Raw genomic sequence first — 15,450 nt, forward strand, 5'->3', positions numbered from 1 at the left:
AGAATAGAGACTCCAGAAAGATATCTCAATATACGTGTAAATATTTATTTATTTATTTTTTGAGATGGAGTCTCTGTCGCCCAGGCTGGAGTGCAGTGGCGCGATCTCGGCTCACTGCAAGCTCCGCCTCCCGGGTTCACGCCATTCTCCCACCTCAGCCTCCCCAGTAGCTGGGACTACAGGTGCCGACCACCATGCCTAGCTAATTTTTTGTAATTTTAGTAAAGACGGGGCTTCACCATGTTAGCCAGGATGGTCTCCGTCTCCTGACCTCGTGATCCCCCTGCCTCGACCTCCCAAAGTGCTGGGATTACAGGCGTAAGCCACTGCGCCCAGCCTCAGCTGATCTTCTGATAGGCATCAAAGCCACTAGGGGTGAGGGTCCCAGAAGGGAAGGACATTTTCAAGCCCCTTCCACACCATGCAGGTGTGAATTTAACACTTGACAAAAGTGTGATTTCAACTCAAGGAAAAAAGAATGGGTTATTTAATAAATGATGCTAACACAACTACGAAGTCACAAAAAGAGAATAAAAGTAGACCTCTGTCTCACACAATACAAAATGGTATAAATTACATAAAGAATGAAGGCTCAGAGGTGGGCACAGTGGCTCATGCCTGCAATCCCAGCACTTTGGAAGGCTGAGGTGGGAGAATTACTTGAGGCCAGGAGTTCAAGACCACTCCAAGCTGCATAGTGAGACCCCCATCTCTACAAAAAAATTTAAATTTAGCCAAGCATGGTGACATGTGCCTGTAGTCCCAGCTACTTTCTGAGATAGGAGGATTGCTTGAGTCCAGGAGTTTGAGGCTGCAGTGAGCTATATTTGGGCCACTGCACTCTAGCCTGGGCAACAGAGCTAGATCCTATCTCTATTTTTAAAAAGAAAAGAAAAGAATGAAGGCTCAAATGCAAACTGAAACAAAAAATCATGTAAGAAAACCTGGAGTATGTACAATCTAGAGATGAGGCACACCTTCTTAACAGAGACTGGAATCCCAGAAACTTGAGAGAGAAAAAAAAAAGCTGAAATATTTGAACATAAACAGATAAAAATCCCTTATCTGGAAAATGTGCTAGGTACAAAATCAACTGACAAAAAAAATTCAAAAAAATGTGTAATGCCAAAGCCAAGGGTCAGCATCTGTAACATACAACAAGCTCTTGCAAATAGACAAGAATGAGACGAATAACTCAAAAACCAGCATGAGCTGCCTGCCTGTCAGTTGTTGCATTTTTTTCATCTTTCTATCTCTAAGAGAGGCTGGCTCATCTTGGAGCAGAATGTTCAGAGTCTTGAAATACTACTATTTCATAATTCTGAAACTGTTAAAACCAAGTGAATGATGACTTTGCTGGTGACTAATACAAAAATGGTTATCTGTTCCTGCCAGTGAGAGAATCAAATATTTTTCACTTCTCTCTGGCGCCATTTAAACTGAAAGAAGAAGAATGTCCTTGTTCATTGGATTTCTTTCCTTCTCTTTCTCTCTTTTAGAGATCATTTAAAAGTTTCCATGATGAGCTTAGTTTCAGGTTTATTTTCTTTTTTTCTAGTAACAGCACTTAATGTTTTGCTTTGCAGAGTAATTCTTCCATCAGAATTTCAGATTTTATTTTATTTTATTTTATTTTTGAGACAGACTCTCACTCTGTCCCCTAGGCTGGAGTACAGTGGCACGATCTCGGCTCACTGCAACCTTCACCTCCCAAGTTCAAGTGACTGATTCTCCTGCCTCAGCCTCCTGGGTAACTGGAATTACAGGCATGTGCCACCAGGTCCAGCTATGAATTTCAGATTTTAAAGTGGGGTATTTTGTTAGTTGCAGTATGTCAACTTTCCCCCTCTTCATTTATTCAGTAAGCTTACGCTAGGTTTGAAAAGAAAATAATAATGACCCAGAGTTGGCAACACAGGGGGAAAATAGAACCTCATCGTGTGCCTAAGCCTGCATGCTCACTCACTTGTTACACCCACAAAAGAACTTTCTATTTTAATTCAAACTCTTCCTTCCTCTTTTAAAATATCAATCCAGGCTAAAAACAATGTGTGTTCTTACTGAAATCTAAATATATGTTCTAAAGAAATTCTAGCTCACATCTGTGGTGCCAAGGGGCAGAGAGGGACAAATAAAAGTTTTTTTCAAAAACAATATGACAGAACGGAGTAACTGGCTTCAGTCTGACTTTCTTACCCTCTCTAAGCTTCAGTTTCCTCATCTGTAAAATGGGAAGGAAACTAGTACCTACCTCATAAGGTTGTTTTGGAGATTAAATCAGATAATGCATATGATTTACCCAAAGAGCCTTGGATTAGTAAGATCTCAATAAATGTTCGTTATTATTACTTGGTTCTTATGTAGGGCCACCAGCACTTGGTTAGAAGAGTGGCTGTTTCCATCTCTCTTCCTGGAGGTCACTTTCCCTCTGCTGTGCAATGTGGAGGCTAAGCCAGCAGTGGTTTTCAAACTGTTTCTCAGAGCCCTGGGATTCCAGGGAGGCCTGTGGGCTGTAGAGGGATCAGTGTGAGGTTGAGATGGTGGGTGAGACTCTGAGACTCCCACTACAGCTTTGATTTTTTTCTATTTTATACAAAAGGAACCTGCCTACATTTCACTTCAAAAACCATTAATCCTTTAAATCTGCAAGGCTAAGGCAATTCTGTTATTCTGTGGGCATTCTTCCTTTTTAAAATGACTTTTCCTAACTTTTTAGTAATCTTTTTTTTTTTTTCATCATCCATCCTTAACCACCCGATCCCTCCTGAGAGAAGCAAAGCATTTGAGAAGCCACATCTGTGTTAGTATGAATTACTTTGATGTATTATGCCTTTGGGGAGGTGCTTGCATTTTAAAAGAGTCCAAACAAGAAGAGGATAAATAGGATAAAGAAAGATTGCTTTTCTGTTGACAGAAATCCTGGCACTATGGGGAAGACTTTTGAGGGTGGGGTGAAAGGGAAGTCTTTTGTAAAACTGCTAAAATGGCAACTCTAACCACTGCCTTAATGAAATAATAACAGCAACTAGCACTGGTAAAGAGATTCTGACTTATTCAACAATTTAATCTCCATCTTCTTGGCTGACGAACATGAGCCTCCTGTAAGTGAGATGCTACTGTTTTCCCAGTCCATTTCCAAGGCAAGGACATGGAGGCCCTGCGTGGCTCAGTGACTTGCCCTGGTTGGCAGAGTTAGGCCCTGACTCAAGTCTCGGGCACTCTCCCCAGGACCACACTGCTACCTCCACCCATTTGGGAAGCCAAGCCTGCTGATATCCAAGGCGCCGACTTTTGAACACTCCGTTTGCAGAAATGGCACAAGCTGGGCCACTCGTTTTTCTGATGCTTCCTCCTTGGAAAGAAAGGAATGGCTGTAGCAGACCTGTCAGCTCTCAATGAGCTCTTTGTGCAAGTAAATTCCAGAGTTTTTATGAACGATGATTACAGCAAGAGCTGCTTTCCCCCCCAGTAGTTATGGTCAAAAGATTGCTGTTTCAGCCATGCCTGGCATTTCTCCAGAAAACTCTTGGATATATGCACTATGAGTTACAGACTTGTGGATTATTGAACCTAGGAGACTGGAGAAACCAAGAAACTCTTGGTTTTAATGAGTAAATGTTTCTTACCCTGTCAAAATCCCTAGTGACACAATTTTTTAAAGTTTAAGAAAGTAAACATAAATGTCATTAATCACTGGAGGAAAGGTTATCTTTTTCTATCATATTTCCACAGAGCAAAGTTGCCTGGTTTTTACTTATACATGTCTATCAAGATTAACTGGTATGAGGGCACATGTGTAATAAGCTCTCAACTAGAGATATATATATATATATATATATTTGTTAATGAATGAATGAATTAGTATGTCCTTTAATTTGGAGGCCAAGCAGTCATGATAGCAAAAGCAACAGAAACAACATGATAACTTCCTCTGGGATAGCCCTTCGCTATGGTGGACTCCTTAAAAATTCTAGCATACATAACTAAAGTTAATTGCTTACTGCACTCAGGGAGATCACTACCTTGACCATCTTAGCCACTGAGTGGGAAAATATAAGTTGGAATATTGATGATATTTTAATAAAGCCTTGGTTGAAAGCAAGTTTTTCACTGCAGGAGCTTGAGATATAGTAGTTTAGGGCTGGTAGACACAGCAAGGCAAGAATTTTGAGACAGGAATTTTGAAGAGTCTTGGAGAGAAAATTCATGTGTTACAATTCAATGAAAGGTTCCACAGTATGATGTTCATTCAAATAAATTTTTCCAAAGATATTTGCAACTTTTGTTATTCTGAGCAAGAGGTTCCTGGAGTGGAAGAGTCATGGTGATGAAGACAGAGGAGTAATAAGGTCATATTCATGAAGCCAAATAGTTCAATCAGTTTCACCGACAGCAGGATTTGCAAACCATAGCCCAAAGGCCCAATCTGGTCCATGCCTGTTTTTATAGTTTTATTGGAGCAGTGCTATGTTCGTTCCTTCAGGTGTTGTCTGTGACTGTTTCCATGCTACAAACACAGAGTTAAATGGTTATGACAGAGACCATATGGCTACGGAGCCTAAAATAGTTACTATCAGGCCCTTTGCAGGAAAAGTTTGCCAGACCCTGATATGGATGGTAAGCTGTGTGGGAATAGACTGTTTCACTTCTCTTTTTTTTAATTTCTTCATCAAATTATGTATTAAGCACCTACTGTGTGCAAGGTACCTTTATAGGTGTATGGAATCTAGCACTTAACATGATGAATGCCTGCCCCCATGGAAAAAAATCAGCAAATGATATAAACCACATAGAAACAAGTGCTATGAAGAAAATTTAAGCATGGAAAGAAGATAGAGAGGTATTAGGTTGGTAGAGGTGGGCAACAGGGACTCTTTGGGATATGGCAGTCAAGGAAATTCTCACTTAAGAGGTAATATTTGAGTAAAATATCTGAATGGGGCAAATGATGTGAAGATATGAGATAGAGAATGTCTTCGTCTATTTTTTGCTGCTATAACAGAATGTCACAGACTGGGTAATTTATAAACAAGATAAGTTTGTTTGGCTTATGGTTCTTAAGTTTGTTTGGCTTGTGGTTCCTGAGGCTGGGAAGTCCAAGGGCATGGCCCCAGCATTTGCCAGGCCACCTGGTGAGGGTCATTTCATGGTGGTAGGGCAAAAGAAAGAAACAAGTGCATTAGGCAAGAGAGGGAAGTGGTCTGAACTCAGTCTTTGTATCTCCCATGATAATAATGTGAATCCTGAGCCCTCCTGACCTAATCACCTCTTAAAGTCCCCACCTCTCAATTTCATTCCAATGGCCATTAAATTTCAACATGAGTTTTGGCAAGGACATTCAAACCATAGCAGAGGCAGAGGGTAAAGAAATGCAATTATCTGGAGCCCAGAACAAACCTGGTGTGTTGATAATGGTAAGCAGGTCAGTGCGGCTAAAGCAGGGTAAGCAAAAGGCAGAGTGGAAAGAGCTGACACTGGAGAGCTAGCAAAACCAATGAACTAGTAAAGGCTTAGGGGAGGTGGCAGGGTTTGAATTTTATTCTGAATATGATCAAAAGCTAATTGGGGGGTGTTAAGCAAAGGAGGGATGGGATATGATTTACATTTCAAAGGCTCACTGAGGCTGCTTTAAATCATTGACTATAGAGGAACAGAATGGAGGCAGGGATGCAATCACAGGAGAGAAATTGTGCTTAGATTACATGGCAGAGATTGGAGGTGGTGATTGGGCATCAGTGTGAGTTAAGACAAATTTTAAAGGCACAGCTAATAAAACCTGCTAATGAGTGGGACATGCAGTATGAGAGAAAGACAAGAGTCAAAGGTAATTCTGAGGGTTTAGAATTGAAAGATCAGGTGAATGATACTGCCATTTACTGAGATATGCTGAAGACTTAGAGGCAAGGAAGGATGAAATTAAGAGATCTGTTTTGTTCTTGCTAAATTTCACTTGCCTGTTAGACATTCAAATGAAGATGTCAGGTTGACAGTTGGATATGAATATGTGCAAATGGAATAGATTGGGCATAAGATCTAATTTGGGATTCATCAGCATATGGATGGTATTCAAAGCCATGGAATTTGCTGAAATCACCCAGGGAATGACTACAAATTAAAAAAAAAAAAAAAAAGGCAGGGATGATTACTAAACCCTACGTCTAGTGGTGAGTTGGAGCTGGCTCACCCTGACCCTAGGGTTTAGTAATCAGCCCCTGTAATTGAGCATGTCTCTTCTCAACTCCCCATTCAGTGACATCATGCTAATAGCTTGGAATCAGCCATAGTGGACATGTTTGAACCATGAAAATTGGCAACACTACACATCATGGTCCCCCTCCTTCCAATACAAACAGTTATCAAATATTTACCAGCCCACCACTGCCTGGGGCGCTCATATTTTGAAGTCAGAAAAGGCAGGAAGAGACAGTATGAGAGCTTGAGAAGAACTGGAATGCGAAGAGGTAAGAGGAATACCAGAGTGTGGTGTCTTGACCCAAGGTGAAGAGACAACTATGTGTTCTTTCTATTTTCTCCCTTCTCCAAGGTTTTCAGCTCTTGGAGTTGATGGAACATATCACATTATAGAGAGTGTTTAACTCTCTAGCCTATCCTTCACTTAAAGACTTTAACTCATTCGTGTAAACCCTGATACTCTGGAGAACCATTATATGAAAAATATTTCCGTGAATTTTAATTGGAAAATTATGATGTGTTCTACCTCAACCAAAGCAAGATACCTAAGCAATTTCCAGAGATAGAAAATACATCAATTGACCATTGAAAGCAAGTTTAAATAAGTAATAGAGCATAAATGGAAAGTAAATAAATACAGACTATACATTAAATGCAAATTAACAAAGAAAAATCTTGGGAACAGGTGGTGAGTGGTAGGGGAGGGTGGGTGAAAGTTACTGGTATGTGCATTTTTTCAAGCAATTTTGTTCACATATTTTTCAACGTCTTGTGGCTCATGGTTATCTAAATATGCATATAATCTTTAAAAAAGGTAATAGCACAGAATAACACATTTAGAACTAAAGAAAGGCTAAATACAAGATTACTCTGAAACATGTAGTAATAATATACATGAATAACAACTCTGAAGAATCCTAGAAGATACCACCCACCCGTTCCTCTTGCTTGGCTCACTTATGCTAAACAAAATGTGTAGGCTTGTTCAAACATGGTGCACAGTGATGTTACCTGACTAGAAATTGTTGTGTCAAGTGAATTAATGAGTGTGTCTGTCGAAAACCATAATGGCAAACTAACAATTCTCACTGAGTATATAGTTATTGTGTTTGGGGTGAAAACGTATTTTATTCAGAAAAAGAAATTGTTCATAAACTGGTAAAACCATTGTGCTGAGAAGTCATTAACAGCACAGTTTTTATGGAAGACAAGTCAGCTTTCAATTTTTCTGTCCAAGAGGAAAATTTTCTCTGTTCTGCAGAAAGCAGCAGCACCTGTCCATTCTGTATGTTCTGCTTTTGAAAGGCTTCAGCCCCACAAAACCCATATTGTCACTGTCATTATTATTGTTATAGCTACTGATTATTAGAAGGTAATATGTATCAAGCAAACTAACAATTATTTTATTCCCCATTATATAGAGGAAGAAATTTAGTTTCATGGGAAAAGAAGTAATTCAAGAGGGGAGACTAAAGCAGTGTCCTCTGAGCAACTAAAATTAAAAGGAGAAATATTTTAAATAATGATTTCCTTAATTGTGCAATTAAAAAACATACTCATGTGCTTCTTGACTTCACACACACACACTGCTTCAGCAGCAGGGAAACACCAGAGCAGAGCACATATTTAGTAAGACTAACTCTATACAATAGAAATAAATAGATGAGCATGCGTCATCCGTAAAAGCCACATGGATGACAATGTCAGTTGAGGGCACATCTTATATTGTTTTTCTGGAGCACAGTCTTAGTTTGTTTTCTACTGCTATAACAGAATAGCCAGTTTATTAACAATAGAAATTTATTTGAATAGAAATTTATTTGGCTTGTGGTTCTGAAGGCTGGGAAGTCCAAGAGCCTGGCACTGGCATCTGGTGAGAGCCTTTGTTCTGTTATCTAATGGCCGAACGTAAAAGTAAGTACTTAAGACAGAGATAGGGGCCAGGTGCAGTGGCCCATGCCTGTAATCCTAGCACTTGGGGAGGCCGAAGTGGGCATATTGCCTGAGCTCAGGAGTTCAAGTCCTGCCTAAAACAGTACAATTAACATGGCAAAACCCCATCTCTACTAAAAACACAAAAAATTAGGCAAGTATGGTAGCATGCGCCTGTAATCCCAGCTACTTGGGAGGCTGAGGCACAAGAATTGCTTGAACCCAGGAGGCGGAGGCTGCAGTGAGCTGAGATTGCACCACTGCACTCCAACCTAGGCAAAAGGGAGAGACTTTGCCAAAAAAAAAAAAAAAAAAGACAGATAGGAAATTGGGCTGAACTTACCCTTTTATCAAAATCCCGCTCCAATAATAACTAACTTTCTCCTGCAATAATGGCATTCTTTCATTCATGAGGGCTATGTATTCGTGACCTAGTCACCTCCTGAATGTTTTACCTCTTAATACCATCACAATGACAATAAAATTTCAACGTGAGTTTTGGAGGGAACATTCAAACCATAGCAAGCACAAAATTAGCAATGATGGGTTAGAGATGCTAAGGGCTTACTCTAACCACAAAACAACTATACAATGTTTCAGTCAATGACGGACAACATTTACAACATAAGATTTTAATGGAGCTGAAAAGGTCCTGTCACCTAGTGATGTTGTAGCCTTTGTAATATTGTAGTGCAATGCATTATTCACATGTTTGTGATGATGCTGGTGTAAACAAACCTACTGTGCTGCTAGTTTTATAAAAGTATAGTACATCACACCACTGCACTCCAGCCTGGTCAACATAGCGAGACTCCATCTCAAAGAAAAAAAATAAGTATAGCACATGCAATGATATACAGTACATGATACTTGATAAAGATAGTAAACGTCTATGTTACTGGTTTATGTATTTACTATACTATACTTTTAATGGTTATTTTAGAGTGTAGTACTTCTACTTACATATTTTTTAAAAAGTTAACTCTAAAATAGCCTCAGACAGGCCCTTCAGGAGGTATTCCAGGAGAAGGTATTCTTTTCAAAGCAGATAACAGCTCCATGAGTGTTATTGCCCTTGAAGTCCTCCCAGCAGGATAAGATGTGGAGGTGGAAAACAATGATATGGATGATCCTGACCTTGTGTAGGCCTAGGCTAGTGTGTGTGTGTCTTCATTTTTAACAAATAAGTTTAAAAATTTTTCAAAAATTCTTAAATAGAAAAAAGTGTATAGAATAAAGATATAAAATGTTTTTTGTATAGCTGTAAAATGTGTTCGTACTTTAAGCTAAGTGCTATTACAAAAGCATCACAAAGTTAAAAATAACTAAAAAGTTAATAAAACAAAAATGTTACAGTAAGCTAAGGTTAATTTATTACTGAAGAAAAAAATTTTTTAATAAATTTAATGTAGCCTAAGTGTACATTGTTTATAAAGTTCACAGTAGTGTACAGTACTCACATTTACTCACCACTTACTCACAGACTCACCCAGAGCAACTTCCAGACCTGCAAACTCCATTCATGGTAAGGATCCTATGCAGGTGTATTTTTGTTTTTAGACAGGATCTCATTCTGTCACCCAGGCTGTGGTGCAGTAGTACGATCATGGCTCACTGCAACCTCAAACTCCTGGGCACAAGCAATCCTCCCACCTTAGTCTCCCCAGTAGCCCAGTCTCCACACTTGGCTAACTTTTTAATTTTTCTTTTGTAGGGACAGGGTTTCTCTATGTTGACCAAGCTGAGTTTGAATTCCTGGCCTCAAATGATCCTCCTGCTTCAGCTTCCCAAAGTGTTGGGATTACAGGCATGAGCCGTGGTGCCTGGCCAGGTGTACCGTATTTTATCTTTTACATATTTTTCTGTACCTTTTCTATCTTTAGATACACAAACACCACTGTGTTACAACTGCCTATAGTATTAAGTTTAGTAACATGCTATACAACTTTGCAGCCTAGGATACCATATAACCTAAGCGTGTAGTAGGCCATACCATACCATCTTGGTTTGTGTAAGTTATGCTCTATGCTGTTCACACCACAGAGAAATCCCTGAATGAAGCATTTCTCAGAACATATCCCCAACGTTAAAACACGTGACTGTATTTAGTAGAGATTTAAACACAGCATTCACTGGCACTGAGGCTTGTTGGCTTTCCTCCCCAGCAGCCAGCCTCTTGCTTCCTGTACACAAGCCACACGCAGGGATTTGTTTCTCCCTCCATGACAGGGATGGCGTTTTCCAGCCAGAATCTCAAGCCCTCTCGTGCTCTGTGTAAGCCCTGGTGCTTTGTCCTCGCTGCAACACTTTCACTTCTACTTCACTTTCATGCTTTGCCTTAGAAAGAAATCTCAACCAATTGCTAGAAATCTCCACATTCTGCTTCATGGAATTCCGAACAGAAGACTAGAAAGTTACCTGTTTGTGATTTGGACAGAAGTAAAGACATCATATATCTTTCCCTCCCACCAAACCCTGTCATCAATAACACAAATAATATTGCTTCTTTCGATTGCAAGGATTATTATTATTTCTGCTCACATGGGACCTGATCTTCTGCTTTGAAAAAAGAATGATTCACCTCATCTGCATCTTAATGTATTCATTTGCATTGTGTGATTTGCTCCTCTTCTCTCACCCCCAATTCACTGCAAATCGAGAGGATTGCTAACAAATAGTAGTTGCACAAGAAAAAGGAAACCCATGTGTTCATGTTATTTCAAAAGTTTGTGTCATCTCCTTGCACCTTCCTTAGGTTTGGAGTGGTCGTCATTTTCTTTTATCCGCTCCCACTGCCAGCTTGTTTCCCTCTGCTGTAATGCCCAATTTAGTATTTTCCCTACAACAGAAAACCCAGACACGGCAAAAATTCAAGACGTTCTGAAGAAACACCTGGAAGATACCCTAAAAATCAAAAGTGAGAGTCTGTAGATGCAAGCTGCTGCCCATTGGCCTCTCCAGCCACGCCCACAGGGGGAAGAGCCAATAGGAGTCCTCAGCATTGAAATTAACAGGCGGGAAAGACAGCCATTCCTACTCTGTGAGGATACTATGGAATTTAGTGGAAGGAGTATAAGAGAATAGATTGCAAGACCTGAAAGACCCACATTTTAATCCCAGCTCTTTCACTTTGATCATTGGATTCTTTCATGTGTTTATTTATTCAATAAATACGTATTGAGAACCTACTATGTGCCAAGGTTCTAAATTTCAAAGATACAGGGAGGAACAACAAGATATCTCTACTTTCAAGAAGATTAAGAGTATATCTGAGGTAATTGTTGGTCAATATACTTAACCTCCAAAATACTTACGGAATAAATAATACTGACCTCATAGGTAACAATTAAAATGGAATAATGTTTGTAATATGTTATTTGGTGCCATGGATATGATAAGCAGCCATTATTACTCCTTATACCTCCTCCCCCATTCCTCTGGTTTCCAAGTTTCTCCTTCAGTTATCTAAATACCTCTAAAAATGTCATTAACCCTGATAATGAATGGTATTCCAGATTGGTGTTTGTGATCCTATGATTTCAAAGGCATGGGTACTTCCTGAAACTGGGCTGGAAAGAGTCTCTCTAAGATCTGACCTCACAGTACACTGAGGTCATACTTCAAACCTCCTACCAAGATAGAAAAATAACAGTGGAGTAGAGGGGGTTTGGAGAGTGTTTAATTTGGGGAGAAGATGTTATAAAATGTAACTGAGGCAATGCAATTATTCAGATGTCTCAGCATATAGCACAATCTAGAAGAGAGGCATGTTATACTCTTCTTATGTTTTTATTTAGTGTTTAAAAACATTTGAAATGATAAGAGTTGTAGATTTACTATGAAATCCAGCAAATGCTTAATATCTGTGTCCACTAAATTACGGCATGGCCTTAAAATTAAGTAAATGTTTATGTGTAAGTTTCTAAAAGTTAGCTAGCACAGAAATTAATCTGGAAGAAATAAAAAGGGAAAAAGGGGAATTTTGATTCCAAGTTAAAAAATAGATCCTAGAGTTGTTTTTTTTTTGCTTTGGGTTTTTATGCCTGCCCCCTAACTCTTTAAACACTTTTTAGTATGGATGTGAAACAAACATGCCTTTATATTTACCAAATGAGTAATCTGACCTTCAGCAAAAAAAAAAAAAAATGTAATTGACTCCTAATAGCCAGGCATAATGCAAAGAAGTACCCATGGGGTGGTTTGTGTAAGGCTCCTGAATTTTCCAGGAAAGAAAACAACCAGGGAAGAAAGAGACTTTTGTTGCAGAAACCTTTGGCCAAATTAGAAACAGATTTAATATTGTGTTCATGGGGGAATTGTCTAGTCAAATCTAGTCTACTCCTATGCCAGGGGAAGCTTCAAGGTAGGTCACTCAGGACATCCTTGTACTAAAGAGAACACAAAGCAGGGCATCACACAGCACCACACACTAAGGACTTTGAACTGAGCATATGAAAACATTTTCCTCTAGATTTAGCTGTAAGTTTTTTACAATGCAATTTTTGTTTCTCAAGTTTGTGAAATTTCATTGCGTCCTGATATTTAGAAGTGAATCTTGTACCAAAAATTGAGTATTGTAAGTTGATAGAAACTCAGTCTGTAAATTTCTTGGGAGATTTAAGGACTTGGTTTAACAAGGCAAGTGCCAAGAAACATTATTTGACAACAAAATTGCACTCTTATCTTTAAATGTTTTGTTTTATAATCCACAAAACTACATTCATTACCTTTGGCTTATGGCTTCAAGTGAATTAGTAGGAACCTAGTACGATATGCTTTGATTTTTAAATAGTGTCAGTGTAGTGATATTGCACTGATGATTAAAAACATCCTCTGTTTTGTCAAATTAATTGTCTATTAATATCCATCTGAAATATAGAACTGATTTATTTTGGGGGGGCCTAGCAGTGATTGTCATAGATTGCCATCCTTATTTTCGTTATATATTTCCAAACGAATTAATATTTTTTTATTTTAGTTCCTCCTAATTTGACAGCACTAGATTTATGTTTGCATGAATGTCTGTGATCCTTTAAGTTGGGCACAATGGCACATTTTTGACCACTAGAGTTTGAAAGTACAGAAAGAAAGAATTCACCATGGAGGAAAGAAAACAGAAAGGAGGTGTAGCAAGCTCTGTTGCTTGAGTATTCAACATCTATTACTCCTCTCTTCCTAACAAACCCATATTTTGTTTAAGTCTCTACCCACCAGAGACGGTGTTATGTTCTCCTCTAATTTGGTCTTGAGGCCTCTCTGAGGAGAGTGGCTATAAACTTTATCCCTACTTTGACAGGGCAGGGCAGGGCAGGGCAGGGCTGGGCTAGAGCAAGGTGCCAGGTGGAGTTCCAGGGGAGGTGGTCGTGGATGTTTACACTGTGCCTTTCACAGGACCCTTTCAAATCCTGGCGCTTAAGTGTCTGAGCCACGTCCAGGGGTCCCTCCCACAGGAAACTTGCTTATACTGGCAGATGCCCTTGTGACTCTTGTGTAAACTCTGTCCAATTTCTTTCTACCAAGACAGCCAGACTCTAGGAGGGCCCTGACCAGGACAAAAGTTACGTTCGGCTGTGTTGGTCAGATGAAACACAGAGGAGCAGTGTATTACTAACAGATTCCAGAGGGAAGAGGACAGCATGCCTTGCAGGGCCAAAAGAAAGGGGAAAGCTGTCTGGAACATGCACACTTAACCAGCAAGGGGATAGCAAGAGAGAGAGAAAGAGACCTCTGGGCCAAAGTCTTTATTCTGGTCCGGCATGCTACCCAAGCAGGTTTCTCACAATGAGTTCTAATTGGTGGGTTTATAGCAAGCAGGTACGAGGTCCATGAAATCACACTGTGACCGAGAGGTGATCACTGTGGCATATCTGGGCAGTCCACCCACGGTGTGGGGGGTCAGTGGGGTAAGTCAAGTAGGTTGTATCTAGCCATGCCATAAAAAGGTGGTCACCAGGAGGCAGTTGTATAAAGCACATATCTGGATTGACCCACCTTGAGGAACTGGGAAGGGGTAGAGTTTGGAGGAATTGCAATCTGTGTCAAAATGTCTAAGCCCTGCTTCTAGTATGAGAAACTCCAACTTATATTCAAAATGAATGCTGAGACAACATAAAATTAATACAAATTCGGCTTTGCAGACACGGATGCCTCCCAGAGCCCTCTGCCACCAGCCATAGTCAACCCCATCATGTTCTTCAACATCGCCATCATCGGCAAGCCCTTAAACAGAATCTCCTTGGAGCTGTTTGCAGACAAAGTTCCAAAGACAGCAGAAACTTTCATACTCTGAGCACTAGAGAGAAAGGATTTGGTTATAACAGTTCCTGCTTTCACAGAATTCTTCCAGGGTTTGTGTGTCAGGCTGGTGACTTCACAAACCATAATGGCACTGGGCAGCAAGTCACTCTATGGGGAGAAATTTGATCATGAGAACTTCATCCTGAAGCATACAGGTCATAGCATCTTGTCCGTGGCAAATGTTGGACTCAACGCAAATAGTTCTCAGTTTTTCATCTGCACTGCCAAGACTGAGTGGCTGGATGGCAAGCATGTGGTCTTTGGCAAGGTGAAAGAAGGCATGAGTATCATGGAGGCCATGGAGTGCTTTGGGTCCAGGAATGGCAAGACCAGCAAGAAGATCACCATTGCTGACTGTGGACAACTGTAATAAATTTGACTTGTGTTTTACCTTAACCACCAGACCATTCCTTCTGCAGCTCAGGAGAGCACCTTTCCACCCCATTTGCTCATAGTATCCTATAATCTTTGTGTTCTCACTTCAGTTCCTTTGGGTTCCATGTTTTCCTTATTTCCGTCCATGCCTAGCTAGATTGCAGGCCTAAGTTTATGACTATGAAATAAGAAGTAAATAACAACGACAAATTATAAGAACTTACAGATGAACACTGTGGCTCATGTCTGTAATCCCAGCACTAGGGGAGGCCGAGGAGGGAGGATCACTAGATGCCAGGAGTTCAAGATCAGCCTGGGCAACATAGCAAGACCCCATCTTTACAAAAAATAACAAAACTAGCTGGGCATGGTGGCTCATGCCTGTGGTCCTAGCTACTCAGTAGGCTGAGTTGGGAGGATCACTGAGCCCAAGAGAGGTGGAGGCTGCAGTGAACCGAGATCATGCCACTGCACTCCAACCTGGGTAACAAAATGAGACACTGTCTCAAAAAGAAAAAAAAAAAATTCACTACAGAAGGTGACTCTATCTTCAGAATTATATCTAAGATCAAAAACGTTTTAGGCTATGACTTCGAGTAAGAAACAGACTTTGCATGGCAACCTAGCACACACATGCATTCTGCATAACTTTAG

At 40.0% G+C, this 15,450-nt stretch overlaps 1 pseudogene; it reads left to right on the forward strand.

Annotated features, from left to right (window-relative positions):
* The first annotated feature begins 10,355 nt into the window (after nucleotides 1-10,355).
* LOC117099222 lies at nucleotides 10,356-14,854 on the forward strand (annotated as a pseudogene).
* Nucleotides 14,855-15,450: the final 596 nt, after the last annotated feature.

This window comes from Trachypithecus francoisi, unplaced genomic scaffold (assembly GCF_009764315.1).
Source record: "Trachypithecus francoisi isolate TF-2019V2 unplaced genomic scaffold, Tfra_2.0 Lachesis_group16, whole genome shotgun sequence".
NCBI lineage: Eukaryota > Metazoa > Chordata > Mammalia > Primates > Cercopithecidae > Trachypithecus > Trachypithecus francoisi.